Genomic DNA, 12872 nt, shown 5'->3' with positions numbered 1-12872 from the left:
GAACCCGCTGTGCCAGGAAAAGATGAGAAGACTTCTTTCTTGCAATATTTCAGGAACTTCATGGTCTCAGTCAGTTCACTGTCAGCAGAGGCTTAAGAAAATAAACTGGCTGGGCTCAGTGGCTCACACCTGTAATACCAGAACTTTGGGAGGCCGAGGCAGGCAGATCACAAGGTCAGGAGTTCGAGACCAGTCTGGCCAACATAGTAAAACCCCGTCTCTACTAAAAATACAAAAAAATAGCTGGGTGTGGTGGCACGCGCCTATAGTCCCAGCTCCTCAGGAGGCTGAGGCAGGAGAATCGCCTGAATCCAGGAGGCGGAGGTTGCAGTGAGCCGAGATCACGCCATTGCACTCCAGCCCAGGCGACAGTGGGAGATTCCGTCTCAAAAAAAGAAAGAAAGAGAGAGAGAGAGAGAGAGAGAGAGAGAGAGACAGAAAGAAAGAAAGAAAGAAAGAAAGAAAGAAAGAAAGAAAGAAAGAAAGAAAGAAAGAAAGAAAGAAAGAAAGAAAGAAAGAAAGAAAGAAAGAAAGAAAAGAAAGAAAGAAAGAAAGGGAGAGAAAGAAAGAGAAAGAAAGAAAGAAAGAAAAGAAAGAAAGAAAGAAAAAGAAAGAAAGAAAGAAAGAAAGAAAGAAAGAAAACTACACGCTAGACAGTACACTTTTGGGATTTTGACAGTTCCTTGAATACACAGTGTAAGTTGTCCTAAGCTAATAAAATCAATGCCTTCCCCTGCCAAAAACCCTCCCCCAACACAACACACATTCTCTGTCTCTCTCTCTCTCAAGGTTAACCACTGTAGCCACTAGAGGACAAAAGGTTTCAGATGTGTTCCACAGATGAATGTTTGATATCACGGGACAGGACAGAGCCAGAACAATCACCTCCTCTTTGGCCAGAACTTTCCCATTAGTGTATCAGAAATGTGCAGGCTCTGATTGCAGAATAAGTAAACAGGACATAATGGGTTTTCAATAAATGCTACGGAGCCAGACTCCAAATCTATTTGGAGAGGTTTATTTGACATGCAGAACTTACTGGGGGAATTGAGGACAGGGAGGTAAAGGGAGTTGAAGTTCACTAATGAAAACTGGCACAAAGGGTGGGGTTGAGATCCACCTGCAAACTGCAGAGAGGTGACAGGGTTCTGATTGGAGCAACCTGAGAAGCTGGAACACCTCTGACTGAAATATCCAGGATTGTTGGAATAATTAGAACCTTAGAAGGAAATAAGATTTGGAGAGCATTTTGGACTCCTTTTTTTGTGTGTGGTTTTTTGTTTGTTTTTGTGTTTTTGTTTTTGTGGAAGGGGAGAGTTGTTTTAGAAAACCTGAAGCCAAGCCAAGAATAACAGAAGGTCTAAAATCAGACAACTGGTTGAAGCAGATGATATGGTTGGGCTCTGTGTCCCCACCCAAATCTCATGTTGAATTGTAATCCCCATGTGTCAGGGGAGGGGCCTGGTAGGAGGTGACTGGATCATGGGGGCGGCCATCCCCCTTGCTGTTCTCGTGATAGTGAGTTATCATGAGGTCTGATGGTTTAAAAGTGTGGCACTTCCCCCTTCACTCCCTCTCTTTCTCTCCTGCTGCCGTGATAACACATGCCTTGCTCCCCCTTAGCCTTCTGCGATGATTGTAAGTTTCCTGAGGCCTCCCCAGCCATGTGGAACTGTGAGTCAATTAAATCTCTTTTTTTTAAACATTACCCAGTCTCAGGTAGTATCTTTATAGCAGTGTGAAAACAGACTTATACAGCAGAACTTGATCCTGGGCCTCTCAATTCCCAGTCCTGAGTTTTTTCTAATCCACCTTGCCCCTTCATTTATCTGCTATGTATGTAGCCAAAAGGTACAAACAAATCAAAAGCATTTGCCATCAGGAAAAAAAAAAAAAAAAGTTCATGTTCTGATAGATTGAAATTAGTTTTTTATCAAGATTGAATGTCTTTCTGATTTTAACCAGCAACAAATTAATTTATGTGTACATTATAACTTATTTTAACATAGACTTCTTTAAGATGTAGAAGGCCAAATGACTGGGGAAAAGAGGGAGGCTCCATTCCCAGATGAAACTTGGGGACTCCCCCGCTTCTAAAGCCTGGACTGTCCACAGAACACACTGTCCTTGGAAGCCCTTGGGAGCCTCTCTGCTGCCTGGGTCTTAACTCTCCACTAACAAGTTAATGAAATAATCAGCAAAGGGCTGGCACACTTGGAATACAATCTGAACATTGTTTCCATAGTGCCTTTGTGTCTTTGGTCAAGTTCCCTAGAAGCAGCGTGTGAGACCAGGATCCTGGTGCTTTTGGCTTATTGAGGGAATTCGCTTCAGGAAAAACATGTGAGGGAGTCTGCTAATTTGCTAGGGTTGCCGCAGACTAGGAGGCTTCAACAGCAGAAGTTAATTTTCTCGGCCGAGCATGGTGGCTCAAGCCTGTAATCCCAGCACTTTGGGAGGCCGAGGTGGGCGGATCACGAGATCAGGAGATCGAGACCATCCCGGCTAACACGGTGAAACCCCGTCTCTACAAAAAAAAAAAAAAAAAAAAAAAAAAAAATTAACCAGGAGTGGTGGCGGGCACTTGTAGTCCCAGCTACTTGGGAGGCTGAGACTGGCGTGAACCCAGGAGGCAGAGCTTGCAGTGAGCCGAGATACTGCCACTGCACTCCAGCCTGGGCAACAGAGCAAGACTCTGTCTCAAAATAAATAAATTAAATTAATTAATTAATTAATTAAAATAAAAAAGGAGTTAATTTTCTCACAGTTCTACAGGGTAGATGTTCAAGATCAACCTGTCAGTAGGTTTGGTTTCTCCTGAGGCCTCTCTCCTTGGCTTGCAGACAGCCCCCTTCTCACTGCATCCTCATATGGTCTTTCCTCTGTGCATGAGCATCTCTGGCCTGTGTGTCCACATTTCCTCTTCTTATAGGGACACCAGTCAGATTGAGTTATGGCCCATCCTAACAGCCTCATTTTAACTTAGTGACCTCTTAAAAGGTCCTATCTGCTAATACGGTCACATTTTGAGGTACTGGGGGTTAGGCCTTCAGCATATGAATTGGGGGCAGAAGACATAATTCAGCCCCTAAGAGGGAGTGAGAGAAGGGTGACCAAGATGAGGAAGCCGGGAAGTAGGATGTGATCTCTGGGAAAGCCCAGTCATAGCCTGGTCCACGGACAGGGAGGAGGTGACGGTGCAATCAATCAAACCACAGAGCTGCCTGGCCTTGAAGTAAGGGATCCCAGTCTTTCTGGCTCCATATCTGCTAGTTGGCTGGCCAGTCCCCAGTGTGTATGTGGTGGGGAAAATGGGGACATCCTGAGGTACCTACTCAGATGTCTCCAGGCAGGGGGGCTTCTGTGAGTCAAGAGCATTTTTCCAGAAAAGGCTTCTCAAATGACCCAGCAGCTGAGGCAGGGGCCCCCAGCAAAGACAGTCTGGGTGAGGCACCAACGGCATCCATGACTCAGGGCTACCTCGGCTCTTCTGTGTTTCACAGACATTTACCAGACTTCTGGCTCCACTGGCTAAAGCCACACTTCCAGGTATAAACACAAGACACAAGAGGGCTGCAGGAAACGGTGGTGCATTTGCCAAGGGAAGGAACAGGCCAGACCCCTCTCACTCCCAGCCCAGGAGCCCAGGCCCGAATCCCTGACTTCTGGTTGGTCACTATGTCTATGAGCCCCACTTCTTTACTCACTGTTTTTTGTTTTTTTGTTTTTTTTGAGACAGAGTGTTGCTCTGTTGCCCAGGCTAGAGTGCAGTGGCGTGATAGCTTACTGCAACCTCTGCCTCCCAGGTTCAAGCAGTTCTCCTGCCTCAGCCTCCCGAGTAGCTGGGATTACAGGTACCCACCACCACATCCAGCTAATATTTATTTATTTATTTATTTATTTATTTATTTAATTTATTATTCTTATTTTTTTTTGGAGACGGAGTTTCACTGTGTCGCCCAGGCTGGAGTACAGTGGTGCGATCTCGGCTCACCGCAAGCTCCACCTCCCGGCCTCACGCCATTCTCCTGCCTCAGCCTCCCGAGTAGATGGGACTACAGGCATCTGCCACCATGCCCAGCTAATTTTTTGCATTTTTAGTAGAGACAGGGTTTCACCTTGTTAGCCAGGATGTTCTCGATCTCTTGACCTCATGATTCGCCAGCCTCGGCCTCCCAAAGTGCTGGGATTACAGGCGTGAGCCACCGTGCCCGGCCTAATTTTTGTATTTTTAGTAGAGACAGGGTTTCACCATGTTGGCCAGGCTGGTCTCAAACTCCTGACCTCAGGTGATCCACCGCCTTGGCCTCCCAAAGTGTTTACTCATTTTCAAATCCACCTTCTCTCCATTCTCTTTGCTATCACCTTAGTTCAGGGATCCATCATTCCTCACCCCTATTACTAAAGGGTTTCTTCTCGGCTCTCTGTCTCTAGTCTAAACCCCATCTGACTGAGTCTCACACCACAGTCAAATATGAGCAACTCCTTTTCTGCTGTGGCGAGGGCAAAGACAGAATCTGTCTTGTTAGGCATCGTTTCTCCAATCCCGTGTCTCTTTTGTGCTATTTAACAGAGTGTGACCCTGGACCATTTTAACCTTTCTATCAGTTTACTCATTTGTAAAATATAAATGACACAAGGGACCTTAGAGTTTGGAGAATTGCATGACCTGACATGCATTCGGCACTTACCGCAGTGTCTGGCGCACAGTGAGCACACCGAGGGCTGCTGTGATCATCTCTGTTGCTAGTGGCCATAGCAGGCAGAGCTGTAGGACCAAGCAGAGGGCTGGGGGCATAAGGCGAGGCAAACAGAAGGTGCTAGGAGGGGCCTGGCTGTCCATTGGGATGAATACCCCTATTATTTCTCCTGATATTTCTGCAGATGGTGAAACCAAGAGCATGTGTAACCCCAGTTTCGGTCTTCATCTCTGACTTCACTGGCCTCCAAGGTCAATGTTAATGTTAGTTGATAGTTGACACTGAGTATGTGAATGTTAGATAAGGGCAAGAAAACAAAAATCCTCTCATCAAAAGAGGTGACTGGATTCCAGTGAGCCATAATGGTTACACCTGACGTTAATAATTTCACAGGGTGAAAAACCAGCATGGGAATATTTGCTAATTGGCATGAAATCTATGCTCCCCTGGTTGTTTAGTTAACTAAAGTGCAGCCAACAAAAGCTTAAGCCATATGACTGCCTCTGTCCGGTGACCCCGGCAGCCTCATCCATCCTGCATCCTGGTCCAGCTACACTCTATTCCTCACCATCCAAGACACTCACACCTGAGGCTGGGCTGTGCCTCACCAGGCCGCTGGCTCTTCTGGAGGGGAGGCCTCCCAGAAGCCCCTCCCCATTCCTGCCCGGGGCTCCTCTACCCTCCTCTCTTCCCCCTACCTCCTCTTCCACATACCTAATCCCACTGCACAGAGCCTAGGAGATAACCTTTGCCAAGATGTAAGGAACAGACACCAAATGATTTACACGTCTTTCACACAGGACAAGTTTAGGCCCATACGTTCACAGCTAGAGTGTTTGAGAGTTGGACACCAAACCATTTCCTTTCCATCAACGCAAAGGCAGGAGTAACCATAACAAGAGTGACTTTTTTTTTTTTTTTTTTTTGAGATGGAGGCTTGCTCTGTCACCCGGTCTGGAGTGCAGTGGCAGGATCTCGGCTCACTGCAACCTCCACCTCCCGGGTTCCAGTGATTCTTTTGCCTCAGCCTCCTGAGGAGCTGGGACTACAGGCGCGTGCCACCACACCCGGCTAATTTTTGTATTTTTAGTAGAGACGGGTTTCACCATATTGGCCAGGCTGGTCTCAAACCACTGACCTCGTGATCCACCTGCCTCGGCCTCCCAAAGTGCTGGGATTACAGGCGTAAGCCACCGTGCCTGGCCTAACAGTGACTTTTTAAATGCCATTCCATACACTTCTCATTTTTCTCAATGTTGTTTCTATGCATTTCTTTTCTTTTCTTTTCTTTTTTTTTTTTTTTGAGATGGAGTCTCGCTCTGTTGCCCAGGCTGGAGTGCAGTGGCGCTCACCACAAGCTCCGCCTCCCGGGTTCACATCATTCTCCTGCCTCAGCCTCCCGAGTAGCTGGGACTACAGGCACCCGCCACCATGCCCAGCTGATTTTTTTGTAATTTTTTTTTTTTTAGTAGAGACGGGGTTTCACTGTGTTAGCCAGGATGTTCTCCATCTGCTGACCTCGTGATCTGCCCGCCTCAGCCTCCCAAAGTGCTGGGATTACAGGCGTGAGCCCCCGCACCTGGCCTAAGAGTGACTTTTTAAATGCCATTCCATACACTTCTCATTTTTCTCAATGTTGTTTCTATGCATCTCTTTTCTTTATCTGCCTTTAATCACCCTCTTTCCCCTCTCTATTTTTCTCCTTTTTTTCTTTTCTTTTCTTCCCCCCAAGTCTGGTCTGTCTGCTTGGGCCCCCATCTCATTTCCCATTTCCTCATGAAGGCTGTGACGCTCTATGAACGCCTCACTATAAAAAGCAGAAGGAATCAGACCCCACTGAGTAGTGCTGCAGGCCCTGAGGACGCTGTTCCGGAGAGCTCTGTCATTCTCCCTAAATGCTCCCAGACACAGGAACACGAGTCATCAATGACACAGTGTTGCCACCCGCCTTTCTCCCAAGCCTCCCTATAAAAAGAGGAAATGGCCTCTGACACTGGGATGTATGAACAAGAGTTCCACACACAGCACATGGCCTGAGAACTTCTGCCATGGACTTCCGCACTGCTTATAGGATGCTAGTCTCATGTTTGGGTTTTCAACCTCAAATCCAAAGGAAACGTCACTTGAAGTATGATTTGTAGGGAGCAGTATAAAGACTGATTCAGAAGGAAAAACAAAGGTCAAATGGTACCACTGTGATATGACTTCTACAATTTAAAAAATAATTCTACCTTTTTAAAAGAGTATTTTGGCAATGGAGAAGATGGACATGAAAAGATCTATAATTAGGCTGGGCGTGGTGGCTCACGCCTGTAATCCCAGCACTTTGGGAGGCAAGGAGGGTGGATCACCTGAGGTCAGGAGTTCAAGACCAGCCTGACCAACATGGAGAAAGCCTGTCTCTACTAAAAATACAAAAAATTAGCCAGGTGTAGTAGCGCATGCTTGTAATCCTAGCTACTTGGGAGGCTGAAGCAGGAGAATCGCTTGAACCTGGGAGGCAGAGGTTGCAGTAAGCGGAGATCGCACCACTGCACTCCAGCCTGGGCGACAGAGCAAGACTCTGTCCCCAAAATAAAAAATAAAAAAAAAGAGCTGTAATTGTTTTTAAAGTGCATAAAGCAATATTATGGAAGAAAAATAATCAATTAGCGACACCAATCAATAAAGCTGGAATGAGACATAATTAAGCTAGTTCAAAGGAAAGTCTGATGAAAGATTACAAAAAGCTCTCTAATTATGAGGAGAGGAAAGAAGAATCTCAGGCAAGACTGCCAAGGAGGTTACAAATTTGTTAACCCTGCAGCGGAAATGAGAAACTCAACAATTAAAGACAAAACAAAACAATGTCATTCCAACAATGGACAGGCTCCATTCTCCAGTTAAAAGGATCTACCACCAGCTTTAAAGTCGTCAGCCAAGTTCTTTCCAGATTTCTCAGAACCACGCAAGCAAACACACATGGCAAGAGCAATCCTCAACTCACTCTATTATGAGTACAACTCATCAAGGACTGAGGACCCTGGAGCATTTCTTCTCCAAACTCTGATCTTCCAGATGCCAAAGTAGGCTGATACACTGGCCTGAAGGTAGTGAGTTATCTCAATTGATTATTCAGTCAGTTACAGATTGAACTCCTGGTTCTACTCTTTCCCTCCTTCCCACTACTGCACTTGACTAGCCCTAAAAAAAAAAAAAAAAAAAAAGAGAGAGAGAGGCTAATAATTTGCTCGACATCAATAAAGTCATCTGTGAAAAATATAATTTTTCTTTTTTTTTTTTTTTTTTTGAGACGAAGTCCCACTCTGTCGCCCAGGCTGGAGTGCAATGGCAAGATCAATCACAGCTCGGTGCAACCTCCACCTCCCGGATTCAAGCAATTCTCCTGCCTCAGCCTTCCAAGTTGCTGGGATTACAGGTAAGGGCCATCATGCCCAGCTAATTCTTTGTGTTTTTAGTAGAGATGGCATTTCACCATGTTGGCCAGGTGGTCTTGAACTTCTGACCTCAAGTGATCCACCCGCCTCTGCCTCCCAAACTGTTGGGATTACAGGCATGAGCCACTACACCCAGCCTGATTTTTCTATTTTCAATCAGATAGATTGAAAATAGAAAGGACTAGAAATGATTAGAGAGTTAATCTAGAACTGTAAAACCTATCTAAGTGAAACACTTTTTCTGCTTTTTCTTTTTTTTTTTGAGACAGAGTCTCCCTCTGTCTCCCAGGCGGGAGTGCAGTGGCGCGATCTCGGCTCACTGCAAGCTCTCCCTTGTTCACGCTTTTCTCCTGCCTCAGCCTCCCGAGTAGCTGGGACTACAGGTGCCCACCACCATGCCCAGCTAATTTTTTGTATTTTTAGTAGAGACAATGTTTTGTCTGTGTTAGCCAGGATGGTCTCGATCTTCTGACCTCGTGATCCGCCCGCCTCGGCCTCCCAAAGTGCTGGGATTATAGGCGTGAGCCACCACGACCGGCCTCTGCTTTTTCTTATTCCACCAGCAACCTAGACAGAATTCTTTTTTTTTTTTTTTTTTTTGTGACGAAGTCTCGCTCTGTCACCCAGGCTGGAGTGCAGTGGCGTGATCTCGGCTCACTGCAACGTCCACCTTCCAGGTTCAAGCAATTGTTGTGCCTTAGCCTCCTGAGTAGCTGGGATAACAGGCGTGTGCCACCACAATTGGCTAATTTTTTTTTTTTTTTTTTGGATATTTTTAGTAGAAACAGGGTTTTGCCATGTTGCCCAAGCTGGTCTTGAACTCCTGAGCTCAGCCAATCCACCTGCCTCAGCCTCCAAAGCGCTAGGATTACAGATGTAAGCCACCATGCCCGGCCAGAATTCATTTTTTATTGATTATTCAGAAAGTGTTAACGTTTAGAATTGACACTCTGAATCCCGTTTCATTTTCTTGTTTTCTCTGCTGAGGTGGAGAGGACACACGACACACCCCGGAAGGAGGACGTCTTCACATTTTGAGTCACCGTGCCCAGTTCTGGCCACAGAACCCACCAGGCACTGGGAGGATCAGAGCAGACATCAGAGATGTCTCATGCTTCTAGACCCTGCCATTCCCATCTCCTTCTTTGCTGCAATAGAGCAGATTTCTGGAATTGGCAGTAAACTGGCATTTGCTCTCCTAGCGTAAAAGAAAATCTGCTTCAGAGAACAAGTAGCAAATTCCCCAAAACAAACACTTATAATTAAGTTGTGTGTGTGTGTGTGTGTGCGTGTGTGTGTGTGTGTCTTGGTTATAGGCCACTAACAATGAAAGGGCATATCCCAGTGTGAATTTGCATTTGAATTCTTACCAAGGAGGCAGGCCCAGCAAACCAATTAACTAATTAAATCAGTTAACCAAATATGTAATTAACCTTGAGAACAGAAGTGTCAACAACAGAAGCACAACAAAGAAAGTATCCTCCTCCTGGAATTGTCTAGTGGTTTTAAGCCTTTTAGTTTTCTATCTTAAAGGCATATATACAGAGGGAAAACATTGTCTGGGCATAAGACTGGTGGCCACACAATGTCATCCTATGGACTAGATGGAATCAAGCCAAAGGCAGTGTTTCCCACTTGTTCCGGCCCATCGTCTGTAAGTAAATACACAGGAGTTTTGGGGGACATGGTCCATGAAACACTGGCCCATTCATAGTCATTCCTTTTGGGAACACATGTGTCCACTATTAGGAAAGGGGGACTAGCTAGAAATTTCCAAGACAGATCCTCCCTTGGAGATGACAATACCTGGTAATTCAGACAATTGATTCTAAGACAAAAGGGACCAAGAAAGGAATGGCAACCTCTGCTAAACACAGTTATGGGAGGCTGTTGTTTGGACTGAGCTCCGACTCTGGGCCCCAGCAATTAGCCTGAGTGACCAGTATGGAGACAGTAAGGCTAATTGCCATGAGATCTGAATGAACTCTGGCCAACATGGTAAAACGCTGTCTCTACTAAAAATACAAAAATTAGCTGGTCTGAAACAGGCCAGTTTTCCCAAAACAGAAGCTATACAACAACCAGTCAAAAGGAGCCTAGTGTACCAGAGCCTGAGTGACAAGGAAGTTCCCCTCTGTTTTAACCATCTGTAGGGAAAGTAAATTTGAAATGATCAATCCACTTTTTGTCCCCTATTTCTGCTCTCTTCGGCCTTTTTCTGCCTATAAAGCAAACCTCCTGTGCTCCGCCCAACAGAACACTCACTCTACCATATAGAAGGAGGTGCTGCCCCATTCTAGCATCACACATAAAAGGCAGTTCGATCTTTAAAGTGGTTGTAATCTTGTCTTTTGACAGCTTTATTTTACAGAGGTTTGACCTGTACACAGAAATCCCTGGGAAAGAGGAACCTGTGTGGCTGTAGGAATTCTATAGTGCTCTGTGCAATTCTGACACATGGAAATTTATCATTACCAAGACAATACATTAATGCCTTGATGTAATGACTTTTCAGTAGCTCACCTTATAAAATTTTAGTTTTCAAGTAGCTCCAGAAATGTTACTTAGAATTAATGATGTGAAAAACACTAAGCTAGGCCTGATGCCTTCATGTAGCTTTCATTTAGGGGTGGTGTGAAATTCACTCAGAAAAAAAAAAATAACCAACAAAGAGTTATATGTTAAACAGTAAAAAGAAAATAATACAGACTAGAGCCAAATATTTATTGACTGAGTAAGGAAGATGACTTAGACCATTATTTACATCATTTCAGAAAAACCTACGTCACAAAGGAGAGGTAACATGATCACATCATTAACAGGGAAGCGAAAGCAACTGCACCAGGAACCTGGAGTCTTATCAGGAAAATAAATATGTATGTGAAATCTCATACTGGATTTTCCTGTTCCTTTCCTATAAAAGACGTGGTTTCCGATGTTGACCTGGGGCAAAATCAAAGCTCACCTGGGCTAAGTCAGCACACAGTTCCTAATCCTTAAGTAAAAAGATACACTTGTGAACAGTAACACTCAGTCAAGCTCACAGCCTCTCCAATCATCAGGGAGTTAACCTGCAATTTATAACCAGGCTAGGATGTTTGAAGAATCCCATTCCATTCACTAAAAACCCAGGGATCTCATTCCCACCCTAAGTGCAGGGCAAGCCCTCGGTATTGTTTCAGTTAACCTCCCTGGGCCTCAGTTTCCTCGTCTGAAAAAGGAAGGGACTTTGGAATGGGAAATCTCTACGATCCCTCTCATGATTCAGATAGACTATTTTTCTTTTCCACCAATAGAGGAAGAGACTTTCTGACAGCCAACATTTCCATTCCTACTATTTTGGAACAACCAGAACACTGAAAATTTGGTACGAAAAGCTTTTCTTACGATAAAGAGATAGCATTTCCTTGAGAACAGTTGCTGAAACTTTAGCCGGGGAACTTATCAAATAAAGAAACCACCTCATTTCAGACTATGGGCTGAATCCAATAAAGTTAAACCCAACGCCTCCCAGGAATTTAGAATTACACAGTTGTTGATCAAGTGGAGAGAAAAGAATGTGAATTTGTTTTTTCAAGATTCTCTAACACCATATGAACTGTGGCTGCCTTTTCTTTAAATCATATAATGGAAAAAAACAAACTTCTAGAAAAAGATATGTATCATCTCCTCCAAGTGGTGACTGGTCCCTGCTCAATGTGTTGTGGTTTACCTTGCCTTGAACCCAAAACAATCCCTTGTCCTCACAGAGCCTTGTGGATGCCTGGTGGCAGCAGGAGGCTGAATTCCTATTCTAAGTTGCTTCATACAAATTGTATTCCGTCTACATCTGTGCAAGTTAGGTGTGTTAGTACTGACGTGGCATGGATTTGTTAATCATCGTAATGTTTGATAGACTGATATATGATGTTGGTGTTAAATATTAAATGTAATGGGTTTTGTTTGTTTTTTGAGACGGAGTTTCGCTCTTGTTGCCCAGGCTGGAGTGCAGTGGCGCGATCTCAGCTCGCTGCAACCTCTGCCTCCCGGGTCCAAGCAATTCTCCTGCTTCAGCCTCCCGAGCAGCTGGGATTACAGGCGCCTGCCACTATGTTCAGCTAATTTTTTTGTACTTGTAGTAGAAACGGGGTTTCACCATGTTGGCCAGGCTGGTTTTGAACTCCTTGCCTCAAGCAATCCACCTGTCGCGGCCTCCCAAAATTCTAGGATTACAGGCCGTGAGCCACCACGCCTGGCCTAAATGCAATGTTTAAACTAATTGTACAATGTTAATGTTAAAGTGTTTTCTTAATTGCTTTTTTTTTTTTTTTTTGAGATAGGGTATTTCTCTGTCCCCCAGGCTGGAGTGCAGTAGCAGTATTCACAGCTCACTGCAGTCTTGAAATCCTGGGCTAAAGCGATCCTCCCACCTCAGCCTCCAACATTGCTGGAATTACAGGTGTGAGCCACATACTCTGCCAGATAATACTTTTTCAATGGAAAGAATATAGAAACAAAAACTAGAAACAAAATATTCCGAGCCTTTTGCAAGAGAGGAGTCGCCAGGATGGGACTGTGTCTGGAGCTGGTTCCTTCCAGTGGGTCCGTGGTCTCGCTGATTTCAAGAATGGAGCCGCGGACCTTTGTGGTGAGTGTTACAGCTCTTAAATATGGCACAGACCCAAAGAATGAGGAGCAGCAAGATCTACCGTGAAGAGTGAAAAGAACAAATCTTTCCCGGTGTGGGAAGGGACCC

The sequence above is a fragment of the Pongo abelii genome, chromosome 4 (genome assembly GCF_028885655.2).
Source record: "Pongo abelii isolate AG06213 chromosome 4, NHGRI_mPonAbe1-v2.0_pri, whole genome shotgun sequence".
NCBI lineage: Eukaryota > Metazoa > Chordata > Mammalia > Primates > Hominidae > Pongo > Pongo abelii.
Note: the sequence above shows the minus strand (reverse complement) of the source record.